Here is an 18,894-nt window from a genome sequence, read left to right on the forward strand (position 1 = left end):
TGGTGCACTCCGAGGTGCCCAAGATTGGTGCGCACCAAGGAGCGCTCCGAAGTGCGCTCCAAGGTGCGCAGGTGCGCGCGAAGTCGAAAGTTGGGTTAATTGTCCGGTTTGCCTCGGGTGCGCACCTTGCGTGCACCTTCGCCAGGGTGGGCGCCTTGGTGCGCACACCTTGGCTGGGCTGCGCACCCGGGCGCGCACACCTTGGCACCCGCGTTTCCTTCATTTTAAATTTTTTTTTTTTACAATCTCTCAAGTGGGAAATTCTATAATCTCAACTTTTTTTGCCTTTTCAGGAAACTTTTGAATGGAGCGCATCATTGGTGCGCTCCGAAGTGTGCTCCAAGGTGCGCACCTCTGGTGTGCTCCAAAGCTCTCTCCAGCTGCGTGCACCTGCCCCGGCCGCGCACCCGGCCCCGCCCAGCTTCGCTCACCTGTCCCGGGCGTCTGGTGCGGAACCTTAGAGTAAGAAACATCACCGTGCACCTTGGCCAACGTGCGCGACTCGACCGAGCGCGCACTGGCCGAGGTGCACACCGATTTCACCTGGGTGCGCGCGCAGCACCTCGGGCGCACCGGGGTGCGCGCACAACGCCCGGGTTGCACCGTGGCCTGTGTGCTCGGGGCGCCTCGGGTGCGCGCTCGGTGTCGCCCCCGCGCGCGCGGTAGTGCGGGCAGCGCACCCCGGCCCGGCCCGGCCCCGACGAGAACGCAAACGGGCAAAAGGTTTATTCAAATAGCATTGCGACGCCCGGCGAAAAACTAAAAAAGGGTGCAACACCGGGACTTCCCGGGAGGTCACCCATCCCAGTACTACTCCGGCCCAAGCGCGCTTAACTGCGGAGTTCTGATGGGATCCGGTGCACTAACGCTGGTATGATCGCACCCGTTATGAGCTTGTCGCAGTGTGTACTTAGCAAACCGCGACCCACGTGCGAATCCACCCCGGCCACCCACCCCCGTCGAGGTGCACACCCTCCCTCGCGAAGTGCGCCCCGTTCGCCAAGTGTGAGCCCTGCCCGGGTGCGCGCACCTTGCTAGGGCGTCGGGTGTGCACCCGGCCCGGCCTACGTGCGTGCACCTGGACGGGGCGTCGTGTGCGTGCAGTGTCCCGTCTGCAACGCGGTGCCCACACACCACCTCGGGCGCAACGACCTGCGCTCACATGTGGGCCGAGTGCACCTTGGTGCATGTTCGGGGCGCCTCGGGTGCACGCTCGATCTTGCCCCGGTGCACCAAGGCGCTCGGTTTGCCCCGGGTGCGCACTTGGTGCAAGGTGGGCACCCAAAATAGGGATCAAGCACCAAAACACAAGTTTCGGGATGCAAAATGGGACCCAAGGACCACAAATGCGTTCCAAGACCCATGATGGGTCCACGAGAACAAAAATGTGTTCCGAGACTTAATAAACAAATATTGGGTTTTAGGAGAAGAAACATGCTCTGATGCCCAAAACGAGAATCGACCCCGAAAAGGCCACAGGCCAAAAGTGGGATGCGAGACAAAAAAAAATGGGACCCGAGGACCAAAATTGGGTTCCCAGGTCGAAGACAGGGCAACCGGACAAGAAACGACCTCTAAGGCTCGAAATGAGTCCCGACGACTAAAACTTGACAAGAAGCACCCATCAGGCACCCAACTCGACACCCATGGGATGCCGACCCACCCGGGCTTCCACCTAGCACACCTTGGCACCCACCCACCCTCGCACCCAACCTCGCACCCAACTTAGCACCTTTGAACCCACATTGGCACTCACCCTGACCCTGGCACCTTGGAACCCACATTGGCACTCACCTTGACCCTGGCACCCACCTTTGCACTCACCTTGGGACCCACCCTGGCTCCCACCTCGGCACCCACCCAGACACCCACCTTGGTTCCTTGGCACCCACCTTGGATCCTTGGCACCCACCCCGACACCCACCTTGGCACGCAACTTGGCTACTTGCCACCCACCTTGGCTCCTTGACGCCCACCCCGACAACCACCCCGTGACCTACCCTGGCTAGGGTTGGTGCACACCCACCCTGGTGCCCACCTTGGCACCCACCCCATGACCCACCTTGGCACGCACCTTAGTACCCACCCCGTTACCCACCCTAGGACCCACCCCGTGACCCACCTTGGCCAGGGTGGGTGCCTTGGTGCGCACAACTTGCCTGGGCTGCACACCAGGGCGGGCTCAAGATGGCACCCGCGTTCCGTTTTTTTCACTATCTTTCAAAACGGAAATTTTAAAATCTCGTTTTTTTTTTTTTTTTGCCTTTTCTGGAAATTAGTGAAGGCAGCGCATCAAAGGTGCGCAATGCTGGTGCGAACCCGGGAGCGCTCCGATGTGTGCTCCAAGGTGCGGCGTGCACGAAGTCCGAGCCCGGCTTGCCCCGGGTGCGCACCTCGCGTGCACCTTCGCCGGGGTGAGCACCTTGGCTGGGTTGCGCGCCCTGGTGCGCACCAAGGAGCGCTCTGAAGTGTGCTCCAAGGTGCGGCGTGCACGAAGTCGGAGCTCGGTTTGCCCCGGGTGTGCACCTCGGGTGCGCACCTCGCGTGCACCTTCGCTGCGGTGGGCACCTTGGCTGGGTTGCGCGCCTTGGTGGGCACCATGCAGTGCACGAAGTCGGAGCCCGGTTTGCCCCGGGCGCGCACCTCCGCCAGGGTGGGCACCTTGGTGCGCACAACTTGCCTGGGCTGCGCACCAGGAAGGGCTCAAGATGGCACCCGCGTTCCGTTTTTTTCACTATCTTTCAGAACGGAAATTTTAAAATATCGTTTTTTTTTGCCTTTTCTGGAAATTAGTGAAGGCAGCGCATCAAAGGTGCGCAACGCTGGTGCGAACCTGGGAGCGCTCCGATGTGTGCTCCAAGGTGCGGCGTGCACGAAGTCGGAGCCCGGTTTGCCCCGGGTGCGCCCTGGTGGGCACCATGGTGCGCACCAAGGAGCGCTCCGAAGTGTGCTCCAAGGTGCGGCCTGCACGAAGTCGGAGCCCGGTTTGCCCCGGGCGTGCACCGCGGGTGGGCACCTTGGTGCGCATGCCTTGCCTGGGCTGCGCACCAGGGCGGGCTCAAGATGGCACCCGCGTTCCGTTTTTTTCACTATCTTTCAAAACGGAAATTTTAAAATCTCATTTTTTTTTGCCTTTTCTGGAAATTAGTGAAGGCAGCGCATCAAAGGTGCGCACCTCGCTGCCCACCACGGTGCGCAACGCCGGTGGGCACCCGGGAGTGCTTCGAAGTGTGCTCCAAGGTGCTGCGTGCACGTTGTCGGAGCCCGGTTTGCCCCGGGTGCGCACCTCGCGTGCACCTTCGTCGGGGTGGGCACCTTGGCTGGGTTTGCCCCGGCTGCGCTCCGAAGCGGGGTTATTGGAGCGCCGCCTCTTTTTTTGTCGGAGCGTTTGGTGGGGTTTCTCGCATTGGCTCTTCCCAGGCCCGGTTGCCACCCTGGCGCGCACGAAGTCGGAAGTAGGGTTAATTGCCCGGGTGCGCACCTTTGCCAGGGTGGGCACCTTACCTGGGCTGTGCACCCGGGCGGGCTCAAGATGGCACCCGCGTTCCGTTTTTTTCACTATCTTTCAAAACGGAAATTTTAAAATCTCCTCTTTTTTTTGCCTTTTCTGGAAATTAGTGAAGGCAGCGCATCAAAGGTGCGCACCTCGCTGCCCACCTTGGTGTGCTCTGAGGTGCGCACCCGGGAGCGCTACGAAGTGTGCTCCAAGGTGCGGCGTGCACGTTGTCGGAGCCCGGTTTGCCCCGGGTGCGCACCTCGCCTGCACCTTGGCCGGGGTGGGCACCCTGGCTGGGTTTGCCCAGGGTGCGCTCCGAAGCGGGGTTACTGGAGCGCCCCCTCTTTTTTTGTCAGAGCGTTTGGTGGGGTTTCTCGCATTGGCTCTTCCCAGGCCCGGTTGTTGGGTGCGCTCCCACCCTGGCGCGCGCGAAGTTGGAAGTTGGGTTAATTGCCCGGGCGCGCACCTTCGCCAGGGTGGGCACCTTGGTGCGCACACCTTGGCTGGGCTGCGCACCAGGGCGGGCTCAAGATGGCACCAGCATTCCCTTTTTCTCACTATCTTTCAAAACGGAAATTTTAAAATCTCGTTTTCTTTTGCCTTTTATGGAAATTAGTGAAGGCATCGCATCAAAGGTGCGCACCTCGCTGCCCACCTTGGTGTGCTCCGAGGTGCCCACCACGGTGCGCTCCGAGGTGCCCACCACGGTGCGCAACGCCGGTGCGAACCCGGGAGCGCCCCGATGTGTGCTCCAAGGTGCGGCGTGCACGAAGCCGGACCCCGGTTTGCCCCGGGTGCGCACCTCGCGTGCACCTTGGTGCGCACACCTTGGCTGGGTTGCGCGGCCTGGTGGGCACCATGGTGCGCACCAAGGAGCGCTCCGAAGTGTGCTCCAAGGTGCGGCGTGCACGAAGTCCTAGCCCGGTTTGCCCCGGGTGCGCACCTTCGCCGCGGTGGGCACCATGGCGTGCACGAAGTCGGAGCCCGGTTTGCCCCGGGTGCGCACCTCGCGTGCACCTTCGCCGGGGTGGGCACCTCGGCTGGGTTGCGCGCCCTGGTGCGCACCAAGGAGCGCTCCGAAGTGTGCTCCAAGGTGCGGCGTGCACGAAGTCGGAGCCCGGTTTGCCCCGGGTGCGCACCTTCGCCGCGGTGGGCACCCTGGTGCGCACCATGGCGTGCATGAAGTCGGAGCCCGGTTTGCCCCGGGTGCGCACCTCGCGTGCACCTTCGGCGGGGTTGCGCGCCCTGGTGCGCACCAAGGAGCGCTCCGAAGTGTGCTCCAAGGTGCGGCGTGCACGAAGTCGGAGCCCGGTTTGCCCCGGGTGCGCACCTCGCGTGCACCTTCGGCGGGGTTGCGCGCCCTGGTGGGCACCATGGTGCGCACCAAGGAGCGCTCCGAAGTGTGCTCCAAGGTGCGGCGTGCACGAAGTCGGAGCCCGGTTTGCCCCGGGTGCGCACCTCGCGTGCACCTTCGCCGCGGTGGGCACCATGGCGTGCACGAAGTCGGAGCCCGGTTTGCCCCGGGTGCGCACCTCGCGTGCACCTTCGCCGGGGTGGGCACCTCGGCTGGGTTGCGCGCCCTGGTGCGCACCAAGGAGCGCTCCGAAGTGTGCTCCAAGGTGCGGCGTGCACGAAGTCGGAGCCCGGTTTGCCCCGGGTGCGCACCTCGCGTGCACCTTCGCCGCGGTGGGCACCATGGCGTGCACGAAGTCGGAGCCCGGTTTGCCTCGGGTGCGCACCCCGCGTGCACCTTCGCCGGGGTGGGCACCTCGGCTGGGTTGCGCGCCCTGGTGCGCACCAAGGAGCGCTCCGAAGTGTGCTCCAAGGTGCGGCGTGCACGAAGTCGGAGCCCGGTTTGCCCCGGGTGCGCACCTCGCGTGCACCTTCGCCGCGGTGGGCACCTTGGCTGGGTTGGGCACCATTGAGCGCTCCGAAGTGTGCTCCAAGGTGCGCACCATGGCCCTCCAAGGTGCGCAGCATGGCGTGCACGAAGTCGGAGCCCGGTTTGCCCCGGGTGCGCACCTCGCGTGCACCTTCGCCAGGGTGGGCACCTCGGTGCGCACACCTTCTCAATGTTTTCTTGCCTTTTCTGGAAATTGGTGAAGGCAGCGCATCAAAGGTGCGCACCTCGGTGTGCTCCGAGGTGCGAACCCGAGAGCGCTCCGAGGTGCCCACGAAGTCGAAAGTCGGGTTAATTGCATTGTTTTCCCCGGGTGCGCTCCGAGGTGCGCAACATCGGTGCGCACCAAGGAGGGCTCCGAAGTGTGCTCCAAGGTGCGCACGATTCGGAGCTCGGTTTGCCCGGGGTGCGCACACCTTGGCTGGGTTGCGCACCCTTTGTGCGCTCCAAGGTGCGCACGAAGTCGGAGCTCGGTTTGCCCCGGGTGCGCACCTTCGCCAGGGTGCGCACCTTGATGCGCACGCCTTGGCTGGGCTGCGCACCTTGGTGGGCGCCATGGTGCGCACCTTTCGTGCGCTCCAAGGTGCGCACGAAGTCGGAGCTCGGTTTGCCCCGGGTGCGCACCTTGGTGGGCGCCATGGTGCACTCCGAGGTGCCCAAGATTGGTGCGCAACAAGGAGCGCTCCGAAGTGCGCTCCAAGGTGCGCAGGTGCGCGCGAAGTCGAAAGTTGGGTTAATTGTCCGGTTTGCCTCGGGTGCGCACCTTGCGTGCACCTTCGCCAGGGTGGGCGCCTTGGTGCGCACACCTTGGCTGGGCTGCGCACCCGGGCGCGCACACCTTGGCACCCGCGTTTCCTTCATTTTAAATTTTTTTTTTTTACAATCTCTCAAGTGGGAAATTCTATAATCTCAACTTTTTTTGCCTTTTCAGGAAACTTTTGAATGGAGCGCATCATTGGTGCGCTCCGAAGTGTGCTCCAAGGTGCGCACCTCTGGTGTGCTCCAAAGCTCTCTCCAGCTGCGTGCACCTGCCCCGGCCGCGCACCCGGCCCCGCCCAGCTTCGCTCACCTGTCCCGGGCGTCTGGTGCGGAACCTTAGAGTAAGAAACATCACCGTGCACCTTGGCCAACGTGCGCGACTCGACCGAGCGCGCACTGGCCGAGGTGCACACCGATTTCACCTGGGTGCGCGCGCAGCACCTCGGGCGCACCGGGGTGCGCGCACAACGCCCGGGTTGCACCGTGGCCTGTGTGCTCGGGGCGCCTCGGGTGCGCGCTCGGTGTCGCCCCCGCGCGCGCGGTAGTGCGGGCAGCGCACCCCGGCCCGGCCCGGCCCCGACGAGAACGCAAACGGGCAAAAGGTTTATTCAAATAGCATTGCGACGCCCGGCGAAAAACTAAAAAAGGGTGCAACACCGGGACTTCCCGGGAGGTCACCCATCCCAGTACTACTCCGGCCCAAGCGCGCTTAACTGCGGAGTTCTGATGGGATCCGGTGCACTAACGCTGGTATGATCGCACCCGTTATGAGCTTGTCGCAGTGTGTACTTAGCAAACCGCGACCCACGTGCGAATCCACCCCGGCCACCCACCCCCGTCGAGGTGCACACCCTCCCTCGCGAAGTGCGCCCCGTTCGCCAAGTGTGAGCCCTGCCCGGGTGCGCGCACCTTGCTAGGGCGTCGGGTGTGCACCCGGCCCGGCCTACGTGCGTGCACCTGGACGGGGCGTCGTGTGCGTGCAGTGTCCCGTCTGCAACGCGGTGCCCACACACCACCTCGGGCGCAACGACCTGCGCTCACATGTGGGCCGAGTGCACCTTGGTGCATGTTCGGGGCGCCTCGGGTGCACGCTCGATCTTGCCCCGGTGCACCAAGGCGCTCGGTTTGCCCCGGGTGCGCACTTGGTGCAAGGTGGGCACCCAAAATACGGATCAAGCACCAAAACACAAGTTTCGGGATGCAAAATGGGACCCAAGGACCACAAATGCGTTCCAAGACCCATGATGGGTCCACGAGAACAAAAATGTGTTCCGAGACTTAATAAACAAATATTGGGTTTTAGGAGAAGAAACATGCTCTGATGCCCAAAACGAGAATCGACCCCGAAAAGGCCACAGGCCAAAAGTGGGATGCGAGACAAAAAAAAATGGGACCCGAGGACCAAAATTGGGTTCCCAGGTCGAAGACAGGGCAACCGGACAAGAAACGACCTCTAAGGCTCGAAATGAGTCCCAACGACTAAAACTTGACAAGAAGCACCCATCAGGCACCCAACTCGACACCCATGGGATGCCGACCCACCCGGGCTTCCACCTAGCACACCTTGGCACCCACCCACCCTCGCACCCAACCTCGCACCCAACTTAGCACCTTTGAACCCACATTGGCACTCACCCTGACCCTGGCACCTTGGAACCCACATTGGCACTCACCTTGACCCTGGCACCCACCTTTGCACTCACCTTGGGACCCACCCTGGCTCCCACCTCGGCACCCACCCAGACACCCACCTTGGTTCCTTGGCACCCACCTTGGATCCTTGGCACCCACCCCGACACCCACCTTGGCACGCAACTTGGCTACTTGCCACCCACCTTGGCTCCTTGACGCCCACCCCGACAACCACCCCGTGACCTACCCTGGCTAGGGTTGGTGCACACCCACCCTGGTGCCCACCTTGGCACCCACCCCATGACCCACCTTGGCACGCACCTTAGTACCCACCCCGTTACCCACCCTAGGACCCACCCCGTGACCCACCTTGGCCAGGGTGGGTGCACCCACCCTGGTGCCCACCTTGGCACCCACCCATCCTAGCACCCAGCCTGTGACCGGGCTTGGAACCCAACCTTGCACCCGTCTTGGCCAGTGTGGGTGCGCACCCATCCTGGCACCCACGTTGTGACACACCCTTTAACCCACGCACCCTAGCAGCCACGTTGGCACCCACCTTGGAACACAACCTAGCAACTTGGCACCCACCCCGTGACCCACCTTGGCATCCACCATAGCAGTCGCCCACTTGGCACCCACCTTGGAACCCAAGTTGGCACCCACCTCGGCACCCACCTTGACACTTGTGGACCCACCTTGCCACTCACCCTAGCATCGACCCATCCTAGCACCCACCCTGGCACCTTTGCACCCTAGCACTCACCCATCCTAGCACCTAACCTGTGACCCACCTTGACACTCACCCTCGCACCCACCTTGGAACCCAACCTAGCACCCACCCACCCTGACACCAACCCTAGCACCTACCCACCCTTGCACCCACCCTGTGACCCATCTTGGCACCCACCCATCCTACCACTCAACCTATCACCCACCTTCTCACCCACCTTGGCATCCACCTTAGCACCCACCCACACTGGCACCTTGGCACCCACCTCGGGCAAGGTGGGTGCACACCCACCCTGACACCCAATTTAGAACCAACCGAGCATGTTACCCACCTTGGCACCCACATTGCAGCCCACCCTAGTACCCACCCTATGACCCACATTGGCATCCACACCCTAGCACCCAGGCACCTCGACACCCGCCTTGACACGCACCCTAGCACTAAACCTGTGACCCACCTTGGAACTCACCCTAGAACCCACCCACCCTGTGAACCACCTTGGCATCCACCTTAGCACCCACCCACCTTGGCACCCACTCTAGCACTCACCCATCCTAACACCCAACTTGTTACCCACCTTGGCACCCGCCCTCGCGTCCACCTTGAAACCCACCCTAGCACCCACCCACGCAGGAGCCCACCTTGGCACCCAACCTAACACCCACGCATCCTGGCACCCAACTTGTGACCCACCTTGGAACCCACCCTAGTACCCACCTTTGAACCCACTATATCACCAACCCACCTTGGCACCCACCCTATGACCCTCTTTGGAATCCACCCTAGCACGCACCCACCCTGGCACCCACCATGGAGCGCACCCTAGCACCCACCCACCTCGGCACGCACCTCAACACCCACCTTGGTGTGCGCACTGCGCCAACCTCTCAAAGACCCTATGTGGTGCGCTCCAAAGTGTACACCTTTGGTGCGCTCCAAGGTGCGCACCTTTGGTGCACACCGAGGTGCACACCAAAGTGTGCACCGAGGTGAGCACCAAAGTGCACTCCAAGGTGCACACCAAGGCGTGCACCTTTGGTGCGGTCAATGCAAACGAATTCGGAAGTTGGGGTCGATGTCCTAATCGCTGCTGCAGACTACACGTATGAGAATCGGACAAATAGCTTTATATAGGGGAGGTGTTGCGTTTGATGGGTCGACTCCCCTGGTTGTGTGCACTGCACCAACTTCAAAGACCCTGTCTTGTTTAAGAAGTCAAAAGTTGGGGTGGATGTCCTAATCATTGCTGCAGTCTACGCATGTATGAGAATCAGACAAATAGCTTATATAGGGGAGGTGTTGCATTCGGTGGGTTGACTCCCCTGGTTGTGCGCACTGCGCCAACCTCAAAGACCCCGCATAGCAGAAGAAGTCGGAAGTCGGATTTTGGTGAGCACCAAGGCGTGCACCTTTGGTGCGGTCAACGCAGACGAATTCAGAAGTTGGGGTGGATGTCCTAATCGTTGTTGCAGGCTACACATGTATGAGAATCAGACAAATAGCTTATATAGGGGAGGTGTTGGGTTTGATGGGTCAACTCCCTTGGTTGTGCGCATTACGCCAACCTCAAAGACCTTGTTTTCGTTAAGAAGTCAAAAGTTGGGGTCAATGTCCTAATGGCTCCTGTAGGCTACACATGTATGAGAATCGGACAAATAGCTTATATAGGGGAGGTGTTGGGTTTGATGGGTCGACTCCCCTGGTTGTGCGCATTACGTCAACCTCAAAGACCTTGTTTTCGTTAAGAAGTCAAAAGTTGGGGTCGATGTCCTAATTGCTCCTGTAGACTACACATGTATGAGAATCAGACAAATAGCTTATATAGGGGAGGTGTTGGGTTTGATGGGTTGACTCCCCTAGTTGTTCGCATTACACCAACCTCAAAGACCTTGTTTTCGTTTAGAAGCCGAAAGTTGGGGTCGATGTCCTAATTGCTCCTGCAGGCTACGCATGTATGAGAATCAGACAAATAGCTTATATAGGGGAGGTGTTGGGTTTGATGGGTCGACTCCCCTGGTTGTGCGCATTGCGCCAACCTCAAAGACCCTGCATTGCGGATGAAGTCGAAAGTCAGAGTTTGGTGTGCTACAAGGTGTGGTCGAAGGTGCTCACCTAGGTGTGCACCTTTGGAGCGCAGGAAAAGTGCCCTCCAAAAGTGCGCACCTTTGGAGTGCACAAAAGTGCCCTCCAAAAGTGCGCACCTTTGGAGCGCACAAAAGTGCCCTCCAAAAAGTGCCCTCCAAAAGTGCGCACCTTTGGAGCGCACAAAAGTGCCCTCCAAAAAGTGCCCTCCAAAAGTGCGCACCTTTGGAGTGCAGAAAAGTGCCCTCCAAAAAGTGCCCTCCAAAAGTGTGCACCTTTGGAGTGCACAAAAGTGCCCTCCAAAAGTGCGCACCTTTGGAGCGCAGAAAAGTGCCCTCCAAAAAGTGCCCTCCAAAAGTGCGCACCTTTGGAGCGCAGAAAAGTGCCCTCCAAAAAGTGCCCTCCAAAAGTGCGCACCTTTGGAGCGCAGAAAAGTGCCCTCCAAAAAGTGCCCTCCAAAAGTGCGCACCTTTGGAGCGCAGAAAAGTGCCCTCCAAAAAGTGCCCTCCAAAAGTGCGCACCTTTGGAGCGCACAAAAGTGCCCTCCAAAAAGTGCCCTCCAAAAGTGCGCACCTTTGGAGCGCACAAAAGTGCCCTCCAAAAGTGCGCACCTTTGGAGCGCACAAAAGTGCCCTCCAAAAGTGCGCACTTTTGGTGCGCACCAAGGCGCTGGTTCGGTCGTTGCAGGCGAGTTCGGAAGTTGGGGTCGATGTCCTGAGCGGAGGTGCAAACTACACAGGTGTCGGAATCGGACAAATAGCTTATATAGGGGAGGTGTATGCTTCGATGGGTCGACTCCCCAGGTTGAGCGCACCGCGCCAACCTCAAAGACCCTACGGTATGGATGAAGTCGGAAGTTGGGTCCGATGACCGATTCGATTAGTAGGTATGCTCATGAGGTCGGAATTTGGGTCCGATGACCTGCCATGTGCAGGAAGGCGAATGTTGGCACTGTGCGTTGCAAGGTGCACACCAAGGTGCTGGTGCGGTCTTTTTAGTCGAGTTCGGAAGTTGGGGTCGATGTCCTGATCGGAGGTGCAAGCTACACAGGTGTGGGAATCGGACAAATAGCTTATATAGGGGAGGTGTATGCTTCGTTGGGTCGACTCCCCGGGTTGAGCGCACCGCGCCAACCTCAAAGACCCTACGGTATGGATGAAGTCGGAAGTTGGGTCCGATGACCGATTCGATATGTAGGCATACTCGCGAGGTCGGAATTTGGGTCCGATGACCTGCCATGTGCAGGAAGGCGAATGTTGGCACTGTGCGTTGCAAGGTGCGCACCAAGGCACTGGTTCGGTCGTTGCAGGCGAGTTCGGAAGTTGGGGTCGATGTCCTGATCGGAGGTGCAAACTACACAGGTGTGGGAATCGGACAAATAGCTTATATAGGGGAGGTGTATGCTTCGTTGGGTCGACTCCCCGGGTTGAGCGCACCGCGCCAACCTCAAAGACCCTACGGTATGGATGAAGTCGGAAGTTGTGTCCGATGACCGATTCGATATGTAGGCATACTCGCGAGGTCGGAATTTGGGTCCGATGACCTGCCATGTGCAGGAAGGCGAATGTTGGGACTGTGCGTCGCAAGGTGCGCACCAAGGCGCTGGTGCCGTCGTTGCAGTCGAGTTCGGAAGTTGGGGTCGATGTCCTGGTCAGAGGTGCAAACTACACAGGTGTGGGAATCGGACAAATAGCTTATATAGGGGAGGTGTATGCTTCGATGGGTCGACTCCCCGGGTTGAGCGCACCGCGCCAACCTCAAAGACCCTACAGTATGGATGAAGTCGGAAGTTGGGTCCGATGACCGATTCGATACGTAGGCATATTGGCGAGGTCTGAATTTGTGTCCGATGACCTGCCATGCGCAGGAAGGCGGAATTTGGGTCCGATGACCGAGTTGATGGCGTGCCATGCGCAGAAAGGCGGAATTTGGGTCCGATGACCGAGTTGATGTTGATGGCCCGCCATGCACAGGAAGGCGGAATTTGGGTCCGATGACCGATTTGAAGGCGTGCCATGCGCAGAAAGGCGGAGTTTGGGTCCGATGACCGAGTTGATATTGATGGCCCGCCATGCGCAGGAAGGCGGAATTTGGGTCCGATGACCTGACATACGCATGGAGTCCGACTCGGGGGCCGATGTTCGATTCGATGACTTGCATTGTGGGTAAAGTCGGAAGTTGTGGTCTTTGACCCGATTCGATGACCAGACTTCGGCTGCTTGAGAATCGGACAAATAACTTATATAGGGGAGGTAGTGTTCTCGAGCATCCTCCCCCCGTGCCCGTTTATGTCGATTGATGCTGGTGCTCGACTGGTTGGAGCGCTCGGATGCAAAAATCTTGCACCAGGATTTATCGATTGTGATGGACACGGCAAGTCTCCTGATTGCTATGCAGGAGCTCATCGTGAATCTCTATGCGGCCTTGGTATGGACTCGACCTGCGGAATGGTTCGGCAATGGTAGTCGCTCCAACACGTCCTTGCAATGGCCACAGAGGTGATTCGACTAGAGCTCCAGTCTAGCTTTTGGGTTGCTTGGCGGACTGGTATAGCCGCGATCGAGTTCCGGCCATGAACGTTTTAGATAGCTCTTGGGCTTTCTGGGACGGAAGTCGGAAGTTTGGGCTGTTGTCCGATTTGATGACCATTCTTCGGATGTGTGAGAATCGGACAAATAACTTATATAGGGGACTGTGTTGTCTCACGCAGCCCCCTCCGTGCCCCTCTATCTCGACCGATGTTGGTGCTTGAAAGGGTTGGGATCGCTCGGATTTATAAACGTGCACCACCATTTGTCGAGTGTGAGGGACGCGGCAGGTCTCCTAAATGCTATACGGGCGCTCTCTGAGAATCTCTATCCGGCCTCGACACAGACTAGTCTTGCTGAATGGTTTGGCACTGGTAGTCGATCCAACACGTCGTTGTTGTGGCCGCCTAGGCGATTCGATTCGAGCCCCCGTCTAGCTTTTGGGTTGCTTGGCGGATTTTGCCCTATCCGCAAGTGAGCTCGGTCCCTAAACGTTCGAGAAACCCGATTGCTATGCGCCGACTCTCTTTCTTGCGAGCCTCCATCTAGCTTTTGGGTCTCTACGGAACGGAAGTCGGAATCTGGGACCGTTGTTTGATTCGACGAGGCAGACTACGGTTGTGCGAGAATCGGACAAATAACTTATATAGGGGAGGTGTTGACTGGAGCATTCTCCCCCGTGCCCCTCTAACTCGACCAATGCTGGCGCTCGAACGGTGGTAGCGCTCGGATTTTCGTTGAGCGCCAGCATTGGTCGATTTAGAGGGGCATGCGAGATTCCCGAATGCTATGCGAGGGCTCTAACGGAAATGTCTATTGGTTTCGGTATGGATGCAATTGCGAGTGGTTCGGCAAAGGTAGTCGTTCCGATGCGTCCATGTCGTGGCCAAATCGATAATTCGATTTGAGCCCTCGTATAGCATTTGGGTCTCTCGATGTGATTCCGCATTCCAGTCCCTTTGGGCACTGCTTGAGCCGCATCCCAGGGGGTTCCCTTCCCAATAATCTGCCTCGCAACCCGATTGCTATGCGGTGAGGCTCCTCGGCCGCCTCGGAACTATCTGTGTATCAGACGCATCGCGGGATAAGGGGTTGGCAACGGTAGTCGCCCCAAGCGCGTCCGATGCTTGGACCATTCCGAGGCGGCCCTGAAGCCTCTTCCGTCTAGCCGTTGGGTCCTTCTCGCCGCATCCCTTGCCTCGCACCCCGATTGCTATGCGGTGAGGCTCCTCGGCCGCCTTGGAACTATCTGTGTATCAGACGCATCGCGGGATAAGGGGTTGTCACTGGTAGTCGCCCCAAGCGCGTCCGATGCTTGGACCATTCCGAGGCGGCCCTGAAGCCTCTTCCGTCTAGCCGTTGGGTCCTTCTCGCCGCATCCCTCGACTCGCACCCCGATTGCTATGCGGTGAGGCTCCTCGGCCGCCTTGGAACTATCTGTGTATCGGACGCGTCGCGGGATAAGGGGTTGTCACTGGTAGTCGCCCCAAGCGCGTCCGATGCTTGGACCATTCCGAGGCGGCCCTGAAGCCTCTTCCGTCTAGCCGTTGGGTCCTTCTCGCCGCATCCCTCGCCTCGCACCCCGATTGCTATGCGGTGAGGCTCCTCGGCCGCCTTGGAACTATCTGTGTATCGGACGCGTCGCGGGATAAGGGGTTGTCACTGGTAGTCGCCCCAAGCGCGTGCGATGCATGGACCATTCCGAGGCGGCCCTGAAGCCTCTTCCGTCTAGCCGTTGGGTCCTTCTCGCCGCATCCCTCGCCTCGCACCCCGATTGCTATGCGGTGAGGCTCCTCGGCCGCCTTGGAACTATCTGTGTATCGGACGCGTCGCGGGATAAGGGGTTGTCACTGGTAGTCGCCCCAAGCGCGTCCGATGCTTGGACCATTCCGAGGCGGCCCTGAAGCCTCTTCCGTCTAGCCGTTGGGTCCTTCTCGCCGCATCCCTCGCCTCGCACCCCGATTGCTATGCGGTGAGGCTCCTCGGCCGCCTTGGAACTATCTGTGTATCGGACGCGTCGCGGGATAAGGGGTTGTCACTGGTAGTCGCCCCAAGCGCGTCCGATGCTTGGACCATTCCGAGGCGGCCCTGAAGCCTCTTCCGTCTAGCCGTTGGGTCCTTCTCGCCGCATCCCTCGCCTCGCACCCCGATTGCTATGCGGTGAGGCTCCTCGGCCGCCTTGGAACTATCTGTGTATCGGACGCGTCGCGGGATAAGGGGTTGTCACTGGTAGTCGCCCCAAGCGCGTCCGATGCTTGGACCATTCCGAGGCGGCCCTGAAGCCTCTTCCGTCTAGCCGTTGGGTCCTTCTCGCCGCATCCCTCGCCTCGCACCCCGATTGCTATGCGGTGAGGCTCCTCGGCCGCCTTGGAACTATCTGTGTATCGGACGCATCGCGGGATAAGGGGTTGTCACTGGTAGTCGCCCCAAGCGCGTCCGATGCTTGGACCATTCCGAGGCGGCCCTGAAGCCTCTTCCGTCTAGCCGTTGGGTCCTTCTCGCCGCATCCCTCGCCTCGCACCCCGATTGCTATGCGGTGAGGCTCCTCGGCCGCCTTGGAACTATCTGTGTATCGGACGCGTCGCGGGATAAGGGGTTGTCACTGGTAGTCGCCCCAAGCGCGTCCGATGCTTGGACCATTCCGAGGCGGCCCTGAAGCCTCTTCCGTCTAGCCGTTGGGTCCTTCTCGCCGCATCCCTCGCCTCGCACCCCGATTGCTATGCGGTGAGGCTCCTCGGCCGCCTTGGAACTATCTGTGTATCGGACGCGTCGCGGGATAAGGGGTTGTCACTGGTAGTCGCCCCAAGCGCGTCCGATGCTTGGACCATTCCGAGGCGGCCCTGAAGCCTCTTCCGTCTAGCCGTTGGGTCCTTCTCGCCGCATCCCTCGCCTCGCACCCCGATTGCTATGCGGTGAGGCTCCTCGGCCGCCTTGGAACTATCTGTGTATCGGACGCGTCGCGGGATAAGGGGTTGTCACTGGTAGTCGCCCCAAGCGCGTCCGATGCTTGGACCATTCCGAGGCGGACCTGAAGCCTCTTCCGTCTAGCCGTTGGGTCCTTCTCGCCGCATCCCTCGCCTCGCACCCCGATTGCTATGCGGTGAGGCTCCTCGGCCGCCTTGGAACTATCTGTGTATCGGACGCGTCGCGGGATAAGGGGTTGTCACTGGTAGTCGCCCCAAGCGCGTCCGATGCTTGGACCATTCCGAGGCGGCCCTGAAGCCTCTTCCGTCTAGCCGTTGGGTCCTTCTCGCCGCATCCCTCGCCTCGCACCCCGATTGCTATGCGGTGAGGCTCCTCGGCCGCCTTGGAACTATCTGTGTATCGGACGCGTCGCGGGATAAGGGGTTGTCACTGGTAGTCGCCCCAAGCGCGTCCGATGCTTGGACCATTCCGAGGCGGACCTGAAGCCTCTTCCGTCTAGCCGTTGGGTCCTTCTCGCCGCATCCCTCGCCTCGCACCCCGATTGCTATGCGGTGAGGCTCCTCGGCCGCCTTGGAACTATCTGTGTATCGGACGCGTCGCGGGATAAGGGGTTGTCACTGGTAGTCGCCCCAAGCGCGTCCGATGCTTGGACCATTCCGAGGCGGCCCTGAAGCCTCTTCCGTCTAGCCGTTGGGTCCTTCTTGCCGCATCCCTCGCCTCGCACCCCGATTGCTATGCGGTGAGGCTCCTCGGCCGCCTTGGAACTATCTGTGTATCGGACGCGTCGCGGGATAAGGGGTTGTCACTGGTAGTCGCCCCAAGCGCGTCCGATGCTTGGACCATTCCGAGGCGGCCCTGAAGCCTCTTCCGTCTAGCCGTTGGGCCATTCCGAGGCGGACCTGAAGCCTCTTCCGTCTAGCCGTTGGGTCCTTCTCGCCGCATCCCTCGCCTCGCACCCCGATTGCTATGCGGTGAGGCTCCTCGGCCGCCTTGGAACTATCTGTGTATCGGACGCGTCGCGGGATAAGGGGTTGTCACTGGTAGTCGCCCCAAGCGCGTCCGATGCTTGGACCATTCCGAGGCGGCCCTGAAGCCTCTTCCGTCTAGCCGTTGGGTCCTTCTCGCCGCATCCCTCGCCTCGCACCCCGATTGCTATGCGGTGAGGCTCCTCGGCCGCCTTGGAACTATCTGTGTATCGGACGCGTCGCGGGATAAGGGGTTGTCACTGGTAGTCGCCCCAAGCGCGTCCGATGCTTGGACCATTCCGAGGCGGACCTGAAGCCTCTTCCCTCTAGCCGTTGGGGCTTTCTCGCCGCATCCCTCGCCTCGCACCCCGATTGCTATTCGGTGAGGCTCCTCGGCCGCCTTGGAACTATCTGTGTATCGGACGCATCGCGGGATAAGGGGTTGGCAGTGGTAGTCGCCCCAAGCGCGTCCGATGCTTGGACCATTCCGAGGCGGCCCTGCAGCCTCTTCCGTCTAGCCGTTGGGGCCATCTCGCTGCATCCCCCACCTCGCACCACGATTGCTATGCGGTGAGGCTCCTTGGCCGCCTCGGAACTATCTGTGTATCGGACGCATCGCGGGATAAGGGGTTGTCACTGGTAGTCGCCCCAAGCGCGTCCGATGCTTGGACTATTCCGAGGCGGCCCTGCAGCCTCTTCCGTCTAGCCGTTGGGGCCATCTCGCCGCATCCCCCAGCTCCTCGGCCGCCTCGGAACTATCTGTGTATCGGACGCATCGCGGGATAAGGGGTTGGCAGTGGTAGTCGCCCCAAGCGCGTTCGATGCTTGGACTATTCCGAGGCGGCCCCGCAGCCTCTTCCGTCTACCCTTTGGGGCCATCTCGCCGCATCCCTCGCCTCGCACCCCGATTGCTATGCGGTGAGGCTCCTCGGCCGCCTGGGAACTATCTTCGTATCGGATGCATCGCGGGATAAGGGGTTGTCACTGGTAGTCGCCCCAAGCGCGTCCGATGCTTGGACTATTCCGAGGCGGCCCTGTGGCCTCTTCCGTCTAGCCGTTGGGGCCATCTCGCCGCATCCCTCACCTCGCACCCCCATTGCTATGCGGTGAGGCTCCTCGGCCGCCTTGGAACTGTCTTCGTATCGGAAGCATCGCGGGATAAGGGGTTGTCACTGGTAGTCGCCCCAAGCGCGTCCGATGCTTGGACTATTCCGAGGCGGCCCTGCAGCCTCTTCCGTCTAGCCGTTGGGGCCATCTCGCCGCATCCCCCACCTCGCACCCGGATTGCTATGCGGTGAGGCTCCTCGGCCGCCTTGGAACTATCTTCGTATCGGACGCATCGCGGGATAAGGGGTTGTCACTGGTAGTCGCCCCAAGCGCGTCCGATGCTTGGACTATTCCGACGCGGCCCTGTGGCCTCTTCCGTCTAGCCGTTGGGGCCATCTCGCCGCATCCCCCACCTCGCACCCCGATTGCTATGCGGTGAGGCTCCTCGGCCGCCTTGGAACCATCTTCGTATCGGACGCATCGCGGGATGAGGGGTTGTCACTGGTAGTCGCCCCAAGCGCGTCCGATGCTTGGACCATTCCGAGGCGGCCCTGAAGCCTCTTCCGTCTAGCCGTTGGGGCCTTCCCGCCCCATCCCTCACCTCGCACCCCCGATTGCTATGCGGTGAGGCTCCTCGGCCGCCTTGGAACCATCTGTGTATCGGACGCATCGCGGGATAAGGGGTTGGCACTGGTAGTCGCCCCAAGCGCGTCCGATGCTTGGAGCATTCCGAGGTGGCCCTGAAGCCTCTTCCGTCTAGCCGTTGGGGCCTTCCCGCCCCATCCCTCGCCTCGCACCCCGATTGATATGCGGTGAGGCTCCTCGGC

General features: G+C 60.5%; 2 non-coding genes across 2 annotated transcripts; both read right to left on the reverse strand.

Moving 5' to 3' along the window:
* Positions 1–766: 766 nt before the first annotated feature.
* LOC131863496 (5S ribosomal RNA) lies at positions 767–885 on the reverse strand. Its single transcript, XR_009362397.1, has one exon. It is a non-coding gene; the product is annotated as a 5S ribosomal RNA (ribosomal RNA).
* Positions 886–6,800: 5,915 nt separating this feature from the next.
* On the reverse strand, positions 6,801–6,919 carry LOC131863497 (5S ribosomal RNA). Its single transcript, XR_009362398.1, has one exon. It is a non-coding gene; the product is annotated as a 5S ribosomal RNA (ribosomal RNA).
* Between the last annotated feature and the right edge of the window lie 11,975 nt (positions 6,920–18,894).

This window comes from Cryptomeria japonica, unplaced genomic scaffold, assembly GCF_030272615.1.
Source record: "Cryptomeria japonica unplaced genomic scaffold, Sugi_1.0 HiC_scaffold_64, whole genome shotgun sequence".
Lineage (NCBI taxonomy): Eukaryota > Viridiplantae > Streptophyta > Pinopsida > Cupressales > Cupressaceae > Cryptomeria > Cryptomeria japonica.